The 24,510-nt window shown below is 44.5% G+C and overlaps 1 long non-coding RNA gene across 1 annotated transcript; it reads right to left on the reverse strand.

Annotated features, from left to right (window-relative positions):
- Positions 1 to 18,406: 18,406 nt before the first annotated feature.
- LOC120393026 lies at positions 18,407 to 24,291 on the reverse strand. The gene is made up of 5 exons (XR_005591882.1): positions 24,249 to 24,291; positions 23,549 to 23,629; positions 20,762 to 20,812; positions 19,927 to 20,018; positions 18,407 to 18,765 (listed from the first exon to the last, which is right to left on the reverse strand). It is a non-coding gene; the product is annotated as an uncharacterized LOC120393026 (long non-coding RNA).
- Positions 24,292 to 24,510: the final 219 nt, after the last annotated feature.

Raw genomic sequence — 24,510 nt, forward strand, 5'->3', positions numbered from 1 at the left:
ATGGGTGGATTCTAATCCTCACCTTGGGACTCTAATACTACAGAGTGCCCTATTCTTTGGTATACAGGAGTTTTGGAGACCACTGCATCTCTTGTTCATGGCCTTCTCCCCCTGCACAGGAGAACTTGGTATTTTCTCTGTTTCTTGTGTGCCAGCAAAAGTGTGGGGTGGGGAGGGGAAGAGTCAAGATTTGTCCACACAAGAATTTACTGACAGCAGTATGGTGGACAGGAGTTAACTCTGAATCCTCACTTTGGATTTCAGCCCTTCCTGGAGTTAGCTGAGTAGATTTCCTTCAAGCCTCTATAATTAAAAACACACCTATCAGGACTGCTTCATATAACATACTTCTAAATGTGAGAGTGACATTTACCTTCTGAGTCATTAGCTCAGCATCATAGAACTCAGAGAAGAGGGGGAAAAAAACGATAAAGTTAGAGTCCATTTCCCTGCTAATGCAGGATTGTTAATTACTGGTTGAAAACTTAATTTGATAAAGATTAGTTATAGATCCTGGCTCGTGAAAAGGTTTTGAGAATGTTGAAGATGCAGAGCACAACCCTAAGTGTGTTAATTTCATTATGACTTTTATAGGTCTAAAAAGGAGCAATTGCCATAAGTAATTGTTGAAGGAGTGGTGTGTGTATGTTTGTATGGAGTTCTGCCAGTGCTTATCTACAATGCATAGTTCTTCAGATACTGCTTTTATGGGAAAGTTCATAGCAATGACATAACTGTGTAATACACAGAATACCATTAAAAATATAGATTTCAAACAGTCTGAAAGGAATCTTATTGCAGCATCTGTAGTTGGTTTTATTAAGGCTTTGGCTACACTTACACTTTAAAGCGCTGCCGTGTAGTCAAAGCGCCAGCGCTGGGAGAAAGCTCTCCCAGCGCTGTCCGTACTCCACCTCCCTGTGGGGAATAACGGACAGCGCTGGGAGCGCGGCTCCCAGCGCTGGGGCTTTGACCACACTGGCGCTTTGCAGCGCCGCAATTTGCAGCGCTGGAGAGGGTGTGTTTTCACACCCTGCTGCAGCGCTGCAAATTTGTAAGTGTAGCCAAAGAGCAGTTTAAATTCCCCAGCCTGGAGCAGTTTGGAATTAGAGATGGGCTGCAGAAATTTACATTTTAGTTGAGGTGGAAGACAAAATAGGGCATGGCACAGCATTCACACATTACAAGGAAGAATAAATAAGATATGTATTAGCTGGGAGAAAAGAAATGACTGGTCGTTTTTCATTGCCTCCTGTGCTTTATTTTCTAACATTGCAATGAGCAGTAGGCAAATTTTTTTGTTCCCCATCAAATTGCAACAACCAAAAGCTACTGTGTTTCAGCAGGTTGTTTAATTAAAATCTGCTTTAAGACACATAAGAATGTTTTTTGAGAAAAACAACACAAAGGATCTCACATAAGGGGTGTGTGTGTGTGTGTGTGTGTGTGTAATGCACTGCTATATTTGAAAGCAAATTACTAGAAATAGCATCTTGTCCAGACCCACACAATCTGGGCAGCTGTCTGCAAGTATAATGGACCAACTCCTTCTTACCCAACCAAAAGCCACTCTGACTTCAATGCGGGTTTTGCCCGAGTAAGGACTTCTGGATTTCAACTTTGTTGAGGATGTTTTAAGTAATAATTCAATGTGGAATGGAGTAAGGGTCTATACTGCTCAGATTGTTTTGGAAAGGACCGGCATGCTCAGGGTCAAATCCTGCTTGCCTTATCTCAGTAGATGCTTTGAATTTAAAATAATTATTCATCTCATGACCAGAGTGACTTAGTGTTTTTGTTGTTTTATTGTGATCTTTGAGGGATGTGTTCATAGATTCTAAGGCCAGAAGGGACCATTGTGATAATCTAGTCTGACCTCCTGTGTAACACAGGCCATAGAATTTACCCAAAATCATTCCTAGAGCAGATCTTTTAGAAGAACATCCAGTCTTGATTTAAACATGGTCAGTGATGGAGAATCCGCCATGGTCCTTGGTAAATTGTTGCACTGGTAAATTACTCTTACTGTTAAAAGTGCACATATTATTTCCAGTCTCAATTTGCCTAGCTTCAACTTCCAGACTTTGGATTACTTTGATTATTACTATTTATATGACAGCAACACCTTACAACCCCAACCAAGATCAAAGCCCCATTTTGCGAAGCGCTGTACAAACATGCAGATAATAGAACAGAGAGTTCACTTAAGCAGTTAACTTCTGGATACTTATCCCATGATTCCCCCATTGCTAATTATGAGCAATGACCTTAAAGATCCATCAGGATCATCTTAATATCAAACAAAACATTTAGAATATGGTTCAAAAATAAGTATTTTACAGCTTTGAAACAATACTTTTTTTAGTACCAGCTGTCAATACAGTATCTACTATTTTAGGTTCTTGGGTTCTAATAGTATAGTGTACACCTGGTAGCAACTGCTGTGGTGAAGATTTCTGTAGTGTGTGTTTGATGCTTCCTGTTTAAAGTGGTATGTATCCAAATAATTATTAAGGTCTTGTGATCTGAACAAAAAATATTCTCATTGAATGATGCTTAATTAAATGCCATTTGCTCTGGGGATGGAATTCCTGGTTTCCTCTCTGAAATAGAAGATCCCCAATCGACAATAGCTCTGTTGGTACTGTGCTGCTAAGGAGGTGGAAGATAGATCTTTGCACCCACAGCTGTGGCCTCAGCAGCTCCTCCAAAGCTTGGGAGATGAACACTTTGTCATTTCCACAGGGGACAAGGGAGGTAAATCCCGCCCACCAATTCAAGAATTAGGAGTTAACTCTCAGTAAAACCAGAGAGTTTCTTATTCCCTGTACGTACGTTATTGTCCTGTAGAGGAACATGGCACCTAAACACAGAGCTACATCCTGTAGACTACCCAATAAATGCTGTGTTAGTCACTTCACTGAGATATTGAATGTCAGAAACTGGTGGTCAGGTTGAAAAAAAAAATAGCATGAACAGACTGGAGGAACCCGACATAAACACACCCTATATTTTCAACTCACTTTCTTTTTTTCTTCCCAGCAGAGAAAGGAAGTGTGTGAATGGAAATGTGTTGTCATTCTGAATTAAACTTGTAAATGTGTTAAATAATAGTCCTTTACTATGTATGTCCATGAAACAGTATGTGCATTTTCTAGGTCACTAGAGAGATCAAGTGACAGGGCTGGAAAGCTGGCAAATATGTTCCAACATGTGAGTCATCTTTATGGCTGCCCTAGAAATGCTGAGATCTTACTCATTCAGATCAGAGGAAGTGCTAAAAAGCATCTTTGCTCTGACAATCCCAGAGATAATTCTTTTCTGTAATCCTCCCTGTAGTTTATCTTTCTTCTCCTTTTCTAAAAACATATGGAAAAAAATCTCCCACATATTTGTCTTGAAGGGATTAGCCTTTGTGTGATAAAGAAGTAATAATTTTTGTTCTTTAATCCCCTGAGTTTTGACCTTTGTTGTCTTTGATCTAAATAGCTGATCGAACGAGAATTTATTTTTGATGTTATTTCAGAATTTGGCTTCCTGCTGGGTTTTGAAGTTGTTACTGGGAAACGACCCAGGCCCCAGGAGAGTGATGCCTATTAACATAATCAGGAGAGCATGATTTTCCCCTCCAGTCCATCCTAAAGGCAGCAGCCAAAACAATCTTCCTGGTCCATCATTTGGACCATATCATTCCCATGCTCAAATCACTGCAGTGGTTCCCCTTAATCTTCCATATTAAATTCAAGATTATTTTCTTTGCCTCCAAGGCTCTCTACAATGATGCCTCCCTCTCTGATCGTCTTCCTTGAAACATCCTACCTATTTTCCTTTTCACTCTGTTACAGACTCCAGGCTCCTCGGCTTGTTTCTCAATCCTCCAACTTTCACCTTCTTTACACATATTCTAGAACAATTCTAGTCTCTCTTTATTCAAATCCCTCCTGCAAATGCACTTCCTTGAGAGACCTACAAAAGCTATCCCCTGTGGTGCCATAACTAACTCCATTTCTTGAATAAAATAGATATTTTAGTTATGCATCACCTTCCTCTGGGTCATAAGCATTCTTGTCTGATCTTTCTGTTTTAAAAATGACGAGTCCTCAAGACAGCAATATATTTAAGTATAAAAGTGGGCTAACCAGGTGGTGAATCTGACCCTGGATCTGTATTTGAGTCTTGCCCAGTTCTCTCTCTAATCTTATCTATCGACTTAACTGGATCAGAATCTAAGCACACGTTTTTGGTGCATAATAAATAATAACCACATGACTTTCAGACCATGTTTATCAAGAAAGTAAGTATCACTAGCAACATTTATCCCCCAAACAACTTTGATTGTTTTGGTAAAGGTGGACTGCTTTCATTCTCCCTTTTCTCTAGAGGCATATATTTCCCCTTTTGGTGCCATTGTGTGCATATAGTCTAATTGAGTAGAATCGGATATCATGAAAACTATTGGCTGGATTCTCCTCTTAATACTCATATACAGCTACCAATAAATGAACAGGAGCTGCTCCTCAGTATCCGAGGGAAGAGTTCTTGAAGAGAGCTCAGTTTTGAGTTTTTCAGATTTGTACTATAGTATCTTTCATGGGGTATTTTCATCCATCGACATGATACATGTTATTTTCAAAACTTAGCACAATGTAAAATTTGGTTAATACAATGAACCAAAATGTTTTTTATTTCCTCAATGATGGGTTTCTTTTTTCATGTGGGCTGGCTAAGTAAAGATAGAGATTATAAAATAAAAAAAAATCCCCTGGAGACAAATGCAATTATTTTGTGATATCTACTGGGGAACATAAAAGTTTAAAATAATAGAAAGCAGAACCATGAGATTGAATGGAGAACATAACTATGAATACACTGCATATATGATGCACTTTTTCTTCTTGGAGGCATTTTGTTTTTTCTTTGGGAGATATTTCAATTGGGTTGTAGCACAGAAGATCACTTGTTGAAAGGTGCTGGAGTACTAGATTTTTCTCATTAGAGTGGGCACAATTTCAGTCTCTGGATTAAAATGAACCAAACTCTCTTTTTGGTCAGTAGTTCAGGATTTGCTATAAACCATGATGAATTTAGTAGTTCTCTTGTGCTTTCTGTGTGCATGTTGAACGCAGTATTACCGTCACCCTCTGTGCCCAATCTTCACGGGATATGAGTCTGCTACAGTCCTACCTAACAAAACCTTGACCTTTTAGCTTAAGTTTTAGAAACTCATGCTTTTAGCTCTGGAGGGTCCTTAGTTCAATCCTCATTATGTCATCAGAGATGGTGACCACTGCATGTTTCACTTGAAGATTCCACTTGAATGTTATGACTATAATTTCAAGTTGCAGCTGGCCCCTCTTGGGGACCATGCAGAGTCATATCACCCCATGATATTGAGGAAGCTCCAGGTAAGCGCCAGAGCCCGCACCCCGAACCTCTCCTGCAGCCCGCACCCCAATGCCCTGCCCCGAGCCCCCTGCTGTACTCCTCCCTGCACTCCCAAGCCCTGCCCTGAGCCCCCTCATACACCCAATCCATGATCTGTAAAAACTTCTACTGTTACTTTATTTGAATCTGCACTCCAACATCAGCTGCCCAGTTCTCTTGCCTCCCTGCATGCTGCTGGCAAACTACGTGCCAGCAACATGAGCCCAGCTCTAGTGTCTTGTCTACTTGTGAATCAAAACATTTCAATTCAGGGAATGTTGTTTATGCTATAAACCTGTGCTATGCATTACTAGCTTCTTCACAACCGACAGTTACTTATCTGTTTTGGGCATAAAAGGCAGCTGATCCAAGCTGTATGTGTATTTTTAATATAGTTGATTTTAGTGTGTTTATAAAGGCAAGGTCTACTGGGAGAGGGAATCACCACTGTTGTTCTTCTTTACCCCTCTTCCTATCATCAGATGCTGCTGCTTTCTATCTCCCATCTCTTCCTTTTCCTTTGGACGTGATTTAAATTTACTGTTAATACTTGAGTTACATTTGATATTTTGGCTTTTAGTGACTGAATATTAGACCTTTATGCTTCAGTTTTGGGTCTGCTTTAACACATATAAACTTGTATGACACTGCTAAAACGAACACTGTATCATTATAATCAGGGCCGGCTCCAGGCACCAGCTCAGCAAGTTGGTGCTTGGGGCGGCCAAGGGGAAGGGGCGGCACGGCACGTCGGGCTCTTCAGCGGCGGGTCCCTCGGTCTCTCTCGGAGGGAAGGACCTGCCGTCGAATTGCCGCCGAAGAAGAAAGTGGTGCGGTGGAGCTGCCACCGATCGCAATCGGGGCTTTTTTTTTTTTTTTTTTTTGCTGCTGCTTGGGGCAGCAAAAACCCTAGACAAGCATTTAATTTACTAATAATACTTAACTATTTAGGGGTGATTTTTAAAGGCACAAAGTTAAGTGAGGTACGAGAGCCCATTTAAATTCCCATGAAATTCTCTAAATTCCCCACCACCGACAACAACCTTAGATAATGAGTTTGCATTTGTAGATCTCAAACTGGTTTCAGAGGTGGGAACCAAACAGCTACATTTTGTTGCTGCACAGAGAGATTACACAACACATTAGTATAAGAACCAGGAACAGAGTCCAATAGTTTTGAATGCAGTCCTTGCCTCTAACAATGGGACCACATTATCTTCTTGCATAAGGAGCATTTTCACTGACATCCAGCAGATAGTGTGGCTGACGTTGAGCTTGTCATGAGTCTCTGCTATTTGCTATTCATGAGATACAATAATATATAGGAAATGCAGTCCTTATTTGCTAAATATATAGTCAGTTTTCACACACTTTCACATACTTTCCCAGGCACCCTTGAGAAATACACACTGCCCCAAAATATTCATGTGGCAAGCAAATGATGCAAACTGCCGTTTTCAGTCCCTTCTTATATTAAGAACATAAGAAAGGCCGTGCAGGTCAGACCAAAGGTCCATCTAGCCCAGTATCTGTCTACCGACAGTGGCCAATGCCAGGTGCCCCAGAGGAGTGAACCTAACAGGCAATGATCAAGTGATCTCTCTCCTGCCATCCATCTCCATCCTCTGACAGACAGAGGCTAGGGACACCATTCTTTCCCATCCTGGCTAATAGCCATTTATGGACTTAGCCACCATGAATTTATCAGTCCCCTTTAAACATTGTTATAGTCCTAGCCTTCACAACCTCCTCAGGTAAGAGTTCCACAAGTTGACTGTGCGCTGCGTGAAGAAGAACTTCCTTTTATTTGTTTTAAACCTGCTGCCTATTAATTTCATTTGGTGACCCCTAGTTCTTGTATTATGGGAATAAGTAAATAACTTTTCCTTATCCACTTTCTCAACATCACTCATGATTTTATATACCTCTATCATGTCCCCCCTTAGTCTTCTCTTTTCCAAGCTGAAGAGTCCTAGCCTCTTTAATCTTTCCTCGTATGAAAAACCCTCTCTAAACCCCTAATCATTTTAGTTGCCCTTTTCTGAACCTTTTCTAGTGCTAGAATATCTTTTTTTGAGGTGAGGAGACCACATCTGTACACAGTATTCGAGATGTGGGCGTACCATGGATTTATATAAGGGCAATAATATATTCTCAGTCTTATTCTCTATCCCCTTTTTAATGATTTCTAACATCCTGTTTGCTTTTTTTGACCGCCTCTGCACACCACGTGGACATCTTTAGAGAACTATCCACGATGGCCTTAAGATCTTTCCTGACTCGTTGTAGCTAAATTAGCCCCCCATCATGTTGTATGTATAGTTGGGGTTATTTTTCCAAGGTGCATTACTTTACATTTATCCACATTAAATTTCATTTGCCATTTTGTTGCCCAATCACTTAGTTTTGTGAGATCTTTTTGAAGTTCTTCACAATCTGCTTTGGTCTTAACTATCTTGAGTAGTTTAGTATCATCTGCAAACTTTGCCACCTCACTGTTTCTCTCAAATGTTTGTTTTTATAATGCTTATATCACGTTTGTAAACTAACATTGGGGAGATCAGTAGGAGACACCGGAAGCCTTTGTCTTGGCTGATGTCTATTAAAACTTCCTCCTTGTTCAGATGCATGGAGGAGGCAAGCAAGTTGATTGGGACAATTCTGGTTCCAGTTGCTTCCTTCCCTCTTCTTCACTAAGGGAAAGACCTGTATGTCAGGAAATGGAGTCCCCAAGTCCACTGCTGTCTTATTGTGAATTTGAGTTTTGGGACTTGAACTTACGGCACCAAAGAGTATATAGGTTCAGTGCACTGCAGAAGGAGCAATTAGTGGTGACTTGTGTCACAAAGCCAGTCAGATATTATGAGTATGAGAAGGGTGTTTAGTTGGAGAAATGACAGCCATTAAATGATTTAAGCACTTTTAAAAAAGATTTTGCTCTCATCAAATATGCACAATCCATGTAGTAGCCTTACATGGTGTGAGTACAATGGTATCATTATTAAAAGATGTTTTCAATGGGGTGAGATTTTTTTATTGAATATTGGCTTTTAGAGCTTGGTATGGAAACAAGCAATATATTTTAAGCTATTTCTTGCAACAACAGCATATCCTGCCTACTCATGGGAATAACTTTCAATGTATTGTATTTTTAATTCAGATACTGTTAATAAGACACTTCTGGCATTTTACAGAAATAGAAGTCTTACTCAGTGTATCTTCTGTGGATAGGGATTTTCTGTTGCTGCTTTTTGCAGTATTCTCTGTGGTAATTGTTTTCAATAGACTATGCAAAAAAAGAAAAAAATATCTTGAGTATCATAACATTATATGGAGATATAACTTAGCTATACACCCAGCACCAGTCAAAAGTCAATCTGATGGTCACATTTTGATAAGCTTTTCAAATATAAATTATTACGGTGTCTAAAAATGTGCTGGACTTTCTGTAATTAAAAAAAAAAGAATTTAGGACCTGATGGCTTGCGTTTTTTCCATTGACTTGAATGGAAATGGGATGAAGTCCTGAATCTCATACCACATACAGTGCTATGTGCTCTGCTGGGGTATGTACATTGCTGTGAGCACTTGCAATGATGTGAGTTCGAGTGTAGCTCTGCTGATCTGAACTGGGACAATGAGCCGCAATGAGTATGCAGTCTAGGGACCTGATCATACAAGACTCCTGTTCAAGCACAAAAACCCACCCAGGAGGAACACTGCAGGATGGGGTCCTTATTTAGATGTGGTATGAGAAGTTGGGTAACAAGCAATGGGGAGATAAAGAATAGTGTTATAGCAGTAATATCACATGGCTACTTAGTTTAGATGTCTCAGCTGAAAGTATATTTGTTTCATTCACTTCATAATTCTGCTGGGTGTCTGTGAATGTGTGTGTATTTTATTATACATGCACATGTGTGTACATATACCCACTAATTATTATGGTTGACTCACTTCCTATGTGCATCATGGTTACTGAAGCTTATGGTGCTAATGGACCTAATATTACATTTGATGAAGGCTGATTCCACCTTACATTTGAGTAACACAGATTTCAAAATGAAATTCTAGGTATTCATTTTTTCCCAAAAGGGTTGCACTCCCTTCACTTCTTAATGTAGTCTGATGTGGATGTTCTACTTCCATATGTTTTTAGATGCATCTTAGTGCATTATTCTTTAATACAGTAGGTCTGCTTATGATTTCTAATAGGACCTTTGTCCTCATCATGTGACCGGCCTCATACTGTTGCATGAAACCACCAAAGGTCCATCATGCCCAGCAACTGACGTTTTATAGTAGATTTTGACATGTTTCTTTAAGGCATTTCTTCCAATTATTATAATACCTATGCTAATTAAATTAAAGCTATAGGGACTCTTTGCTATCATTCTAAAGAGATACTTTGTATGTATATTCTGTGTCTGTCCCAGAATCATACACATCTTACTGACTAGTATCTTAGGTTTCCATTTTAAGCTGTTTTTTCCCTAGTGCCAACTTCATTTGTTACATCAGGATTTCTGTTCAGTTAAATAGTTCCGTGACTAATGTACAAGTTGTTTCACTGAGTGATTTTTTTTTGAATGCAGAAATTTGACCTATAATGCCATCCATTATTTTAACTAATAGCATAGCACTATTATTTCAGAATCAATAACAATTGCTAAAGGAACCAAAGAAGTTGATGAACTATTAACCTAGTTTAAAGATTTATTTTAAATTTTTTTGTCAATATTCTTGTATGTGAAAACGTCAAGTAAAGTCACTTTAAAAAAAAAACAACAGAATTTTCACATTTTCCCACATCAAATCCAAACCAGTGTAACCCACTCACCTCCTGGGTGTGATGCTCTGTCCCCTTCTAGTGGCACTGAGACCACTTAGAGATGAATGAGTCTGCCACCACCTTAGCCAAGAGCCATGTGGCTTTTAGCTCATGCCGTAGACGCTCATGTATTAAGCTTCAGAAATCCCAGGTTCGATCCCGCCTGCCCGCGGATGACCAGGGTCTGTCGGTGTTACATCAGTACCTTACTGACTGAAAACACTCTTTTTAGATTATAAAGCCATGACACTCACTGATTTTTATGAAGCTCAAACATTCACCCCTGCATTCCTATAGGTTGTCAGAGTGGGCATTGGCAGTTCAACTCAATGGTTAGAACTGGGCTGAGGGAGCCAGGAACTAGAGTTGAGGAGAAAGGGTCAGAGCCGAAGTCGGAAACCAGAGCCAGGGGTTGGAGACGGAGCCAGGCAGCAGAGCCGGAATAGGAACTGGGGTCAGCGCCAGAGACAGAAACCATAATTATTGGTTGAACCCAAAGTCAGGAACTGGGAGCTGGAGCTAGGAACCAGGAAGGGAACACAGGGCTGGAGCAGGACAGGAACAAGGCAGGGGCAGAACCAGGGCAGGAGCAGGGAGAGGCAAGAATGATTGCATCTGCAGGCAGAAACACTGAGCAGCTGGTCAAACATTGAACAGCCGGTGACCAGCTGCTGCTGTTGGGCTTAAAAGCAGGCCTGCTGGCTCCCTTCAGCCAATCAGGCAGGCTAGCCAATCAGAAGATCCTACAGCAACCCAGCTGGGCTCATTAATCAGCCTGGAGGCTGGACTGGCTAGTGCTTAGGCTCAACTGAAGGTAATTTATTTTACGTTGGGGATGTGAAGAGTTGGGAGAATTGCACACTGTGCCTGGAGAGCAAGCTAAGGACTCCTGCTAGGAAAATGTGTACCCTCAAACAAACTTTAAATACTTATTTAATATATATCACAGTTGTAAAATCAATGGATGGTCTAATATTCCAGTCTGATTAATAGGGAAGGTGCTCAGATGCTACAGTGGTGGGCAGTAGTACAAACCCCTAAGATACGTAGAAAGTATTGGGTAGGACAAGACAGCTAGTGTTCTGTCTTCCTTGATGATGATGAAGAGTAGGGGGGGAGACAGTCTTATTCTGTCAGTGTAGGGACTCTGATTAAAGACTTCATCCAGGCATAGTGCTAATGATGCAATACTGCATTTTATGGAAATATAAATAACTTTATATCTTCAGATCATGTCATGGTTTTGCTTTCTTCTAGGTCATGTTTTAATGTTAGTGCAGTGATGGGTAGACTTCAAGGGATTGGATTCAGATAAACTTACAAAAATGTAAGTTGCCAGAAGCTGGGAATGGGCTACAAGGGATGGATCACTTGATGATTACCTGGTCTGTTCATTCCCTCTGCAGCAGCTGGCACTGGCCACTGTCGGTAGACAGGACACTGGGCTAGATGGACCTTTGGTCGACCCAGTATGGCCATTCTTATGTGGATGTTCATTGGTTCTGTTTGAATAAAAAGTCGTTGTTCAGGAAAGTACTTTAAGCGTGCTTAAATCCGTCAATGTTACATAAATGTGTGTTTAAAGTCAAGCACATGCATTCATGCTTTCCTAAATAGGGATGAACTTAAACACACACTTGGTGCTTTCTGAATAGAGCCATTGAGCCTAGAAATCAGGTAGGAAAGATCTTGGGAATAGGTTTTCTGTTATCACTTACTACACCCTTTCAGTAAGTTTGGAAATACCATTTTACATAGAATATAAGAATGGCCATACTGGGTCAGACCAAAGGTCCATCTAGCCCAGTATCCTATCTTCAACTCTTTCTTGAGTGGTAACAGCTAATTTAGACCCTATCCTTTTATTTGTATAGTTGGGATTATGTTTTCCAATGTGCATTACTTTGCATGTATCAACACTGAATTTCATCTGCCATTTTGTCAGTTACCCAGTTTTGAGATCCTTTTGTAGCTCTTCACAGTTTGCCTGGGACTTAACTATCTTGAGTAGTTTTATGTAATCTGAAAATATTGCAAGCTTAATGTTTTCACATCATGAATAAATATGTTGAATAAGTTGGTCCCGTTATGGACCCTGAGGAACATCACTATTTATCTCTCCATTCTGAAACTGATCATATATTCCTACCCTTTGTTTCCTAACTTTTAACGATTCTGAATCAACAGAGAGCCTTCCCTCTTATCCCATGACTGCTTACTTTGTAGAACCTTTGGTGAGGACCTTGTCAAAGGCTTTCTGAAAATCTAAATACACTATATCCAGTGGATTCCTCCTTGTACATGCTTTTGATCCCCTCAAAGAATTCTAGTAGATTGAGAGTCATGGTTTCCCTTTACAAAAACCATATTGACTATTCCCCAACAAGTTATGTTCATCTAAGTGTCTGACAATTTTGTTCTTTACTGTAGTTTCAACTGATTTGCCCGGGACTGAAGTCAGGCTTACTGGCCTGTAATTACTGGGGACATCTCTGGAGCCCTTTTTTAAAAAATTGGCATCACATTAGCTAGCCTCCAGTCATTTGGTACACACGCTGATTTAAATGATAGGTTACAGGCGACAGTTACTAGCCCTGCAATTTCACAATTGAGTTCCTTCAGAACTCTTTGGTCTTGGTGATTTATTACTGTTTAGTTTATCAATTTTTTCCAAAAACCTTCTCTAATGACACCTCAATCTGGGACAGTTCTTCAAATGTCACCTAAAAAGAATGGCTCAGGTTTGGGAATCTCCTCATATCCTCAACCGTGCAAACCAATGCAAAGAATTCATGTAGTTTCTCCACAATGGCCTTATTGTCCTTAAGTGCGTCCTTTAGCATCTCAATTCTGTCCAGTGGCTCCACTGGTTGTTTAGCAGGCTTCCTGCTTCTGATGTACTTAAACAGTTTTTTGCTATTACTTTTTGAGTCTATGTCTGGCTGTTCTTCAGATTCTTTTTTGGCCTTCCTAATTATATTTTTACACTTAATTTGCCAGTTTATGCCCCTTTCTATTTTCCTCATTAGGATTTAACTTCCACTTTTTAAAGGTGCCTCTTTGCCTCTCACTGCTTCTTTTACTCTGTCTCTTTTTTGATTCGCTTACTATATTTTTTAATTTGGGGTATACATTGAAGTTGAGTCTCTATTATGGTGTCTTTAAAAAGTTTCATAACATGGCTTGCAGGGATTTTACTTTTGGTGCTGTATCTTTTAATTCTGTTTAACTAACCTCATTGTTGTATAGTTCCCCTTTCTGAAATTAAATGCTACAGTGTTAAGGCAACTGTGGTGTTTTCCCGCCACAGGGATGTTAATTTTAATTATATTATGGTCATTATGTACCAAGCGGTCAGCTATAATCACCTCTTGAATGTGATCCACCTGTGCTCGCACTTAGGAATTCTATGGTACAGTTTGGTTCATTTAAGATTTGTACTTCATTTGATTCTACGTTTTCTTTCACATATAGTGCCACTCCCTCACCCAGCACAACTCTATTCTGTGCTTCCAATATATTTTACCCTGGTATTACTGTGTCCCACTGATTAGCCTTATTCCACCAAGTTTCTGTGGAAATAGGTATAAAATACTGTTTAAATTGAACTATAGAAGAAATAAGGCAACCTGAACTATGATTTCAAATGATAGAGAATTCCACCAAACGCATGAATCCAAAGTAAATCTACTAGCTTCAGAGGCTAATTCCATTGTCTTAGTGGATTTATATTAGTAAACCAAAGTAACCCAGAGTCTTGTGCTAAAGTCACATAATTAAATGCTGCAAAGAAAGCACGAGAAAGTCAGATCAGACAGAGTGAACGTGCAAAGAAAACCACTCCAGAGATAAGCTGACTTCAAACCAGTTTCTGATTTTTTCACCCAGTGTTTGGTGCTGGCAACAAATTGTAGGCACAAATTAAAGTGAGTGGACACTTTAACCACTTATACAGTTCCCAAAATCATTTAATTGGATGTTTAATTGCTACCACTTGGGGCCATGGCTTCTTGTAAGTGCAAACTTGTAGGTTCCAAACTTTTAGGTATAATGTTGTGGGTGTATAACATAATATGTGTGTGTATAAAATTACAGATGATTTCTGAATGTTTATACCAAAGAGCTCCTCTATGACAGAAAGATTTTGCCATTATTCCTAGAAATTTGAAAAGCTAGCTCTGAATAAAATATTTGCATGCTACTGATGCAAGTAAACAACAGAGTCAAGTGAACTGCACAATTTGGTCACACTTTATATATACACTATATATAAGGTCTCAATTTCTATAGTTTAAGGATGGTTAATACCTGTTTAATAGATGTTATTAAATGTGTTAATTAGTTATTGAGACAAAAGGTCAATATGTTGCTTATAACTATGTTGTATAATCATCCATAACACCTACTTCTGTGCTTAGAACTATCTATAGCGCTTTTATAAATCATGTCAGTAACATGCTTAGTGGCATCCATTTATCATTTATTAATCCATTTATAAAGTATTGGTAAATGGAACACACACATAATTATATAAAGTGTGACCTTTGTTTTGATTAATGTTGTTTCTGTTACATAATGAATTTGGGATACATGACTTGATTTATTTCCCCCTCCGTTCTGCATGTGTCTCTCCTTTTGACATTAGTGTGTGGCTCAAGAGTAGAGGATAATAAGTTTTGATGTTAAAAGCCATATTTGTTAGAATATGTATTCCATTAAACTTTTGCAGGAGTTGAGAGGGATATATCCTCTCCAAGTGACTCAGATAGCTATTGTTGTGACAATGGATGATAGAAAGTGTAGCACTGAAGGGAATGCAGTGCCACAGATTCCCCAACTTGGTATCATGCTCCACTTGCCCCAGAGGGCCTTTTGACTTAGAATGTATCACCAAGGTTGCCCTCTCTCTTGATTCAGAGGTCCTCTATTAAATAACATGAACAGAGAAGGCAGGTATTTCCCCGAGAAACTATTTTCCCCCATGTGGATGGTACTCTTTGGAGGCATTGAATGTATCTTTAACCAACTTGAATTTCTTCTTCGTGATCTATTTAATTATGCTTGAAATATGGAAATGTACAAAAGCAGCACACAGACATTAGCTGTAAAACGCATGAAACTTCTCCTCCAGAATAAATAAGCAATGGGAGGATGCCACAGAATGAGATAAGGGACAGTTTCTGATATTCAGATTTCCTTATTTGTTGTTCCTCTCCACTAAGTGCACTGTAATTGTCTGCCATCCTTAAATTTTGAACATTTGTGGGCAAGGTGTCCTGTTTGAGTATCTGAAAGCATATTTCAGGAACTGCAACAGCAATTAGCATTAACAACAACAAAAAATCAAGCTGCTTTTATGACACGATAATACTGATTTGCTGAGTGTGATTTCAGAGGAACTCTAGAATTCACATTTGTGTTCTCATCTCAGGTTTTCTCATATCAGCCCTTTGCTGGGAAGTGTCTCGTTCTTTTTTCCTGATGTCCAGGCTGGCATGTTCAGAAACTTTAGTCCCTAATCTGTTTATATGCAGGAAAAAGCTGTGCACTTCACTCCCTGCTATAGAAGCACAATTTTGCTTGTGTAGCTGATGCTGTCATGGTGCCTTACCTCATGGTTGGGAAGATAGACATATGGCTCCTTTCAACAATGAGATAATAGTATTTTCTGAATCTGTATAGCCATTAGTGCTGATCAGTAAGACAGCCAACATCTTTCTCACAGCAATGTGTATATGCTACAATACCTGTGGTTATTCACCAGTATGATTTAATATCCTTCACTACATGCAGAGAGGGGTTAGAGCGCCCACTGCTGCACAGAATTCTCAGTACAGCAGTGAAGCTGAAGCACTGTGACAATGCATACATTATTCCTTTCCCCTACACGGCTGTCTCTCTAACAACGCAAGCCATCTTCATCTAACTTAAGAAAAGTAATGATAGCCTTCAAACTCACCAAAGGAGAAGAGTTTCACTTTTTATTTGTCTATTTAGAAATGTTGTTGCTTTGGGCATGTTGTGGCTTGTGGTGCTTGTGTGTGTGTATGTGTGGCGGCGCGCGGCGGCGTTGCGTGGCAGCGTGTGGCATGGCGGCGCGCGCGGCAGCCATGGCGCGCGCATGTGGCAGCGGCGGGCAGCAGCGCGCGCGCTGGCGTGCGCGCTGTACTTGGCATGGCAGTATTGCAGCAGCGCGCAGCAGCAGCATAGTGTGTATGTATGTACTATGTATATATGTATGTATGTATATGTATGTATATGTGTATGTATGTATATTATGTATTGTATGTATATGTATGTATGTATGTGCTTGTGTATAATATGTGTGTGTGGGTGGGTGGGGTGGGGGTCACCAAGATCCTCCTGACATGACTCTATAATGTCACCAGCATGGGAATCTTCAAGGCAGTAAATCTGATTGTACTATCACTATATCATTGAGCTACCTGTTGGTGAGAGTATCGAGCTCTACCCTGGAAGTGTATGAATGCTGCAGTTGGAGTCTGTATGAGGAAACCTACACATGAAGCAACAGGGCTGGTATGAATTTGTAATATCTTGAAGCCAGAACCACTATAAGCTACCTAGAAAATGCTAAATCGGTGTTTCCACAAGATATTTCCAGCAAGCCCAGTCCTACCTAACCAAGTTTACCTAGCGTGTTTGCTTTCCATCAGCTCATATGTTCCTTGGGTACTTGAGACACCCTACATGGTCATTTACTTAGTACTTAAAATGCTGGAAAGAATTCTTAAATTTTAAAATTTTAAAAAAGGATTATTGAAAGAAATCAATAAATGATTGAAAAGGTTTTTAAATGAAGAGTTTCTAAGCAAAGAGATCTATATTGTGCATTATTATGTAGCATCATGTAATACCTAACACATGGGCCACAAAGATAACAAGATTACTATCATTTTGCCTTTTCACCTTTATATAGAATGAGTCCAGGATTGGGGGAGAGACAGTACTTTTGTAATAGAAACCATTTTGACTTTCACTACTGTAGGGGAGATAGTATTACAATTCAGCTTTTCACTTCTCTGCTTTGCACTTACATCGCTTTGTGATGAGTACTGAAAAAAAGTTCAGTTTGGATAAGCAGCCCAAGTCCTGACACTTACCTCCTACACAAACTTAGCAAACTCCTCAAAAATCTGGACCTGTGAAGAAATTCCACCTGACTTTAAGAATGCCAACATTGTTACAATATTCAAGAAAGGAAAAATCTTTGTGTGGGAACTACAGAGGTATTGCCCTCCTCTCCATCAAGATCCTTGGCCGGATCCTACTAAACCACCTTCTCCCCGTTGCTGAGGAACTCCTCCCGAATCACAGTGTGGCTTCAGGCCATCCTGAGGCACAACCAACATGGTCTTCGTGGCACGACAGGTTCAGAAGAAGTGTGAGAGCAACAACAGGAACTCCTCATGGCATTCATCAATCTCACAAGGCCTTTGACTCTATCAATTATGATGCTCTATTTATAGTATGAATTGGTCTAGTTTCAGTTTCTAGTGATTGGATCTTGCCACCACTCTGTGCAATTTACCGGTCAGAGACTGACATGCGATTTCTTCCAAGTCGCACATCTTCAAGCCTTTTGGAAGATGCTTTAGTCAAACAGGTTACTAGGCTTGATATGGGGTAACGGTGAAATTCCTGACCTGTGATAACTAGGTCAGGCTATAAAGGCCACTAGATCTTAAGAGGCGTAAGAACAGCCATACTGGGTCAGACGAATGGTCCATCTGTCAGTGGCCAATGTCAAGTGTCCCAGAGGGAATGAACAGAACCGGTAATCAAGTGATCAATCCCTTGTCGCTCATTCCCAGCTTCTGGCAATGAAAGGCTAGGGATGCCATCCCTGCCCATCCTGGCTAATAGTTGTTGGAGGATCTATCCTCCATGAACTTATCTAGTTCTTTTGAACCCCATTATAGTCTTGGTCTTCACAACATCCTCTGGCAAGGAGTTCCACAGGTTGACTGTTGTGTGAAGAAAGACTTCCTTTTGTTTGTTTTAAAACTGCTGCCTAGTAATTTCACTTGGTGACCCTTAGTTCTTGTGTTATGAAAACAAGTAAATAACACTTCCTTATTCCCTGTCTCCTCACCAGTCATGATTTGATAGAGGTCTATCATATCCCCCCTGCGTTGTCTCTTTTCCAAGCTGAAGAGTCCCAGTCTTATTAAATCACTCCTCAAAGGCAATCAAGGGTTCATTCCATCCAAGCCATCTCTGTTGGGAAGGAAGAGTAGATAGGAAATGCACTTTTCAGAAGCGCACTGGGGCACTTGTCAGGCCATCGACATGGTCTCTTCCGGAAGCAGAGAAGAGAACACCACACTGTTTACACAAAGGGAGATTTTATTTCTCAATCTGGACAGTAAGAACATGTCTAAAACAGCCACTGGGGAAATCTACAAGTTTAAAAATATTGACAAAGTTTAAAAGCTTCAACTCTTTTCCAGGCTGCTCGTTCCCATAGCAAGAGCCTCAGAGAGAGCCTGGAGAGAGAGAGAGAGAGAGAGTCAGGAATGATGACAATACAGGCGGGGGAAGGTACTACATTTATAAACAGCAGGTCCTGCGGTAATGTCACATGCCATCATTGAGGCCTGGTCTACACTGAGGGGAGGGAATAGCGTAGGTGAATCGACGTATCTTATTTCGACTTCCCTCCCGTCCTCATGGCACAGGATCAACAGCTGCAGCTCTCTCGTCGACTCCGCTTCCACCTCTTGCCCTGGTGGAGTTCCAGAGTCGACGGGAGCACGTTCGGGGAAATCGATATATCGTGTACGAGACACGATATATCGATCCCTGATAAATTGATCGCTACCTGACAATCCAGCGGGTAGTCTGGACATACCCTGAGTTATGCCAAGGTGACAGAAGCTGAAGACCATGTTTCCAGAGTCAGAAGCCAAGGCATTGAATCGAAGGGTTGAGCCACCAGTACAGTTAAAATGATGCACCCTAGTGTTGAGGCAGTTATGCTGGTATAGGAGTGCTAGTCCTGGGATAGCTATTCCTATAGGAGAAGCGGAATAAACTCTACTGGTATAAAGATGTAGAACTACATCCACCCTAGGGGTGGTACTGGGGACTACAGTGCTAAGAAGTCACACCCCTCACTGACCTAACTGCCCCAGTACAAGATCTGTACACAGACCAGGCCTTAGGGTCACATGTTACTTATACAATTTGGTGTGCACTATATAGCCCCCCTCCCCCGAGAGCTTCTGACTCAAAAGCAACATCAGCCTGTTTCTAGCCGTGGAGGAAAGTCCTCTAGGACACCGAGCTTTGAGGAAGTGACACTAGTTCAGTAACATTCACTTTGGGCAGGGAGCAGCTTTGCTGGCATCCTCCACCCTCCTTTGCTCCCTCGTTCCATGGGATTGTTGGCTCCCAGCTACAGGACACGTTCTGCTCATGAAAGCAGTGCGCCTGGAGCAAGTACCTTAGTAACTAGAAATAAAGGGGTTTCTTCCCTTCAGAGACCAGACAGCAAACGTCCTGGAGATGAGTACAAGATGCGAGTACAGTAAGACCCAGGGCTGACCCAGTGCAGCTGGGCTCTTGTGATAACTTGATGTTTCGGAAGCTGGTCACCACCCTTCCCCACCTCCCAGACAGAACAGTTTAGTGCCCCCACCCCGTACCATTTCTCCAGGCGAGACCCTTCGGAGTCCACGCCGCTGTGGTGCTCATGGCCTGCACTGGCTGGTTTCTATCCCGGCCTGTCTCACCAACACTGATCAATGAGATGAAAACGGAGAGGAGTTAGTACACATACACCAGGGTGAGCAGCCAGCATGGCCCGTGTCAGGCTGCCAGATAGTCCATAGGACATGCCTGCATCTCAGGACCTGCCTCCATAAGCCCCACCCACATGCAGCTAGATGAGACTTGTCAGCATGTCCCCACCTTAGTCCAGGTTACCCAGCTCTGAAAGCAGCTCTAAATAGGACCCCCATGGCATCCCCTGGGATCTGCCACTGTCATGTGCTTGATGGGCCTTAGGGATTCTATGCTGTTCCATGCCAGCGAGCACTGGATTGTTCCCCACAACACCCCTGGTAACAGGTAAGTCTTGTCCCCAGGGCAGGGGCAATGCCTTGGTTGTAAGCTGCCATGGGCCTTCCCAATGCAGCCCACACGTGAGCTTGGACCTTCAGCCCAGGTGAACGATGGCCCCCTCCCACCTTGGCAAACAGCAGCTGTTCAGCCACCTGCATGGATTTTACTCCTGGCCGGGAGGGTTTGTGCAGAATGTGCCCACAGTGGCTGGACCACGAGCTCTCTGGGGCATGAACAGTCTGGCTGGTTTGCCCAGCCCCTAGCACAGCGGGGTCCTGCTCCCCATTTGAGGTCCCCAGGTGCTACCACCACTCGGACATTCATGCCAGTGGGGGACCTGGCCTGATCTGTGGCCCTCTTTTCCCAAAGGGGTGCAAAGTGGCTGCTAGAAGATGCCAGAGGAGAGTTAGCTCTTACCTTTGACTTGCGCTTAAGGTACAGTTTGCCTTGAAGCCAGCCCAGTCCTGCCTGCACAAGGACACTGGGGGTCAATGGAGGACAGGACCCAACCGGCAGCCCCAGGCAGCTCTTTCCTAAGCTGTATGGTTCTTGGCTCCCCTCCATCTCTCACTGATCATCACCGGCTCCAGCCGCATTAGCCCAGCCCCATGGTCCATCTGCCAGGTGCAAGCGGCATCCAGGCCTGGAGTGACTCATTCCCAGCCCTGCTGAGCACCTCCACATCTGACAGGCCTCAGCATGACAGACTAGCTCAGCCTGCAGATGGCAGCTGTGTGCTGCCATCACAAGATCCCGTGGCCAGCGCCCTTGTGTGATTTGCCTGAATCTAACCAGGGTGACAGTCACCCCCACACGGGGTGTGGTGCAGGCCAGCGGGCCACATGGCCAGATCCAATGCCCTTCTCTCAGAGCTGCGAAACCCATCTTGCTAAATGGAGCTGGAGTGGGGTTCCCAGCCCTCTGTCCATGGCTCTGAAAAATGGGCAAGTGTTGGCATGTGCCTCTCTGGCAGCGTGGGCACGTTCATACCCAGCCAGTCCAATGCCTGGCCACCACACCCCATTACTTGACTGTCTATGGACTGCTGTACAGTAAATACCCCATGGCACCTCTGCATTCACACCCTGCATCATTAACATACACCCTGCCCGGCATTCACACCCTGCGTCGTTAACACACACCCTGACCAGCATTCACACCCTGCATAATTAACATAACATACACCCTGCCCAGCATTCACACCCTGCATCATTAACACACACTGCTCTTCTCTGCATTCACACCCTGTGTGATTTAACACACACCCTGCTCGGCATTCACACCCTGCAATAACAGACTCCCTGCCTAGTTCTGCATTCACACCTTGTGTCATTAACACAGGCACAGCCCAGCTTTGCATTCACACCCTGCATCAAGACACCCATCCTGCTCTGCTCTGCATTCACACCCTGCATCATTAACACACACCCTGCTGTCCATTCACACGCCTGCTCTGCTCTGCCACTACCCTCAGGCCGACCTTTCAAACATCGGTACTAAGGATGGGTCCCATCTAACAGGCATGTCCCCTGGGTTTCCACGAGGACCCCGCAAAACCAGCTCCTTTGGGCTGAAAACGGGGCCCAGCCAGGAAAGCACAATTTGAACTGAGACAACCCTGTGAGCTGCCCCCTTGGGAGGGACCCGCCACACCAGAACATGCCTGACCGCCAAAGCCAGCGGGAGCCCACCGTGCTCACACATCATGCCACCCTCCCAGGGACCAGCGGGGCAACAAGAGCAATATGGAACAGTCAGTGCCAACTGCATCTGCACATCCCAGTTCTGCCCACCTAGGAGCCGCCCGCGCCGAGCCCAGGGCAAACTCTGGCTCACAGTTTATCGAGTCTCACAATGTGCTCCAACCCCAAGGACGCAGCGTGTGTTCAGGCCTCTCCACACGACAGAACATCTCCAGACCCTGCCACCCTGGCAGCGCAGCGTCCCTGTTCAGAGCTGGCCGGGCTGGGGGCACGGCGCAGGGCTGAGCACAACACGCCACACGCCTCGGCAGAGCTTGGTGCAGCTCTGCCTAGCCTGAGAGAGGCCCCCAGGTGACCTGCACGTCAGGCTGCCTGGGCACCCGCTTTCCAGAGGAGACTCCACTTCCACCCACGGCTGGAAGCCAACGAACCCGCCAGGGCCCCTGACACAAGATTGTCCGGCCAGGGCAGCCCTGGGGACTGTGGGCTGCTGAACCGCAACCCACTGATGTCAGGGGAGTTTTGCCACCGAGGCCCATGGGGCCGAGATGACACATTCCCAGAGTGCTGCTCTGGCCAGTCACCCTCTGGTAGCGGAGCCCCCTGGGGCTTATGCCCACAGAACAGCCTCCCAGCAAGGCCCACCCAGTCCTGGCACTGGAGTGGGAGTTGGGGGTGTCTCCATTTTTTACCCTGGGTCTCTGCACCATTTGAGGCCTGGGTTCCCTCAGGGCAGGGCAGAGGATTCACGGCGAGCTCTGAGTGCTCCTCCCCTCTGCAGCAGCCGTGATCACTGGCCCCGGCCCAGGCAGCCACTAGTCCCCGGCACTCCCCGCCTGGAGACTGCAGGGAGTGATCTGGGGAGGCTGCTGCTGGCTAGGATGATGCTGAGAGCCCTGTGGACACTGCAGCACACTGGGCCCAGGCCCTGCAAGGCGACGCCTCGGACAGACCCAGACCCCCCTCTGTGGTGGGCAGGCATCCAGCATTGCCATCTCTGCAGCATGGGCAGGGGCTGAACTCAGGCCCAGAGCTCATGGATAAATATTAACTCAGGCGCCGAGGAGAGAACTCTGGTTCATGCAGCAACACCCCTCACCCATCCTCGACTGGGTCTGCAGACCCCCGGTGGCTGCTCCTGAGAACCTGAGCCAGGCAGCCACATGGGGGCTAGATAGGAGGGTCAATGAGAGCTGTGCTGCAGGCTGGAGGGGAGCTGGGACTTTTGTCTCCTGGGGGAAGGAGCATCTCCCATGTGGCTGGACAATCCCCCCAGCCCAGGATTAGGGCTGTGGGGCCTGGCACACACTGCCGCACTCTGGATCCCCAGCTGGGGTAAAGGCCCCTGGCAGGAGGAGACACACCCGGGCCAGTCACCCCGGGGCCCGGATGTGGACAGCAACGGGAGGCTGCCTGCGCAGCAGCCCAGCCTGTTCTCTGATCTGCCTGCCTAGCCGCAGAGCCCACCCACAGCAGAGAGAAGCACAAGGGTCGCCCCCACCTTTATGTCCGTGTCTGGGGTGACAAAGTCCTTCAGGCACTCGATGGGGCCCATCAGGAACGGGCAGCGGTTGGAGAAGACCTGCAGCGAGGAAAGAGCCAGCCCTTGAGATGGCAATGGACACAGATCGCCCCCTCTCATGTAGCAGCCTCTGGGGTGGGACGTGGCAGCTCTTTAACAACTGCCCAGCAGCCAAGTGCAGGAAGTGAGCAATGCAATGCTTGAGGCGCTCCAAGCACCGCACAGGTGTTAGCCAACAAACCCTCCCCACCGCCCCCAGAGAGGGGCTGGGGCCAGTTACCGTCCCACCGCCACGCATCCCCATCCCCAGAGCTGTCCCACCACCGCGCATCCCCATCCCCAGAGCTGTCCCACCACCGTGCATCCCCAACCCCAAGGTCCATCCGGCAGCCGCGCATTCTCAGCCCCATCCACAGAGCGGTCCCTCCACCTTGCATCCCCATCCCCGCCCCCAGAACTGGCCGTCCCGCCGCTGCACAGCCCCACCCTCAGCCCCACAGCCAGCTGGCCTGCTGCTGTGTGTCTCCACCCCCCATCCCCAGGACCGGCTGACCTGCCACCACGCATCCTCACCCCCTCCCAGAATCAGCCAGAGCCAGCTGTCCCAGCGCCATGCAGCCCCTCTGCATCCCGCAGTCATGCGGACCCTTGATCTGGGCATGGAGCTGCCGCGGGTCACCTGAGATGTCTGAAAACTCCTCTGCACTGAAACTCTGCTCCCCTCCTGGGGACCCGGACGCCGGCCCGCACGGCTGGGGACAGCACCCGGGCCCCCGTGCTGGCCGGCCGCAGCCGCGCCTCCCGGGACCAGCCGGGAGCCAGACAGCATCCACTTACACCGGACAGCCAGGCCCAGCACTGTTCTCCCAGCCTGCTCCGAGTCTGCCCTGCCAGAGCCCAAACTCCCTTGTACCGGTGTGTGAGCATGGGATGGAACTGAA

This window comes from Mauremys reevesii, unplaced genomic scaffold (genome assembly GCF_016161935.1).
Source record: "Mauremys reevesii isolate NIE-2019 unplaced genomic scaffold, ASM1616193v1 Contig138, whole genome shotgun sequence".
In the NCBI taxonomy this organism is placed as follows: domain Eukaryota; kingdom Metazoa; phylum Chordata; order Testudines; family Geoemydidae; genus Mauremys; species Mauremys reevesii.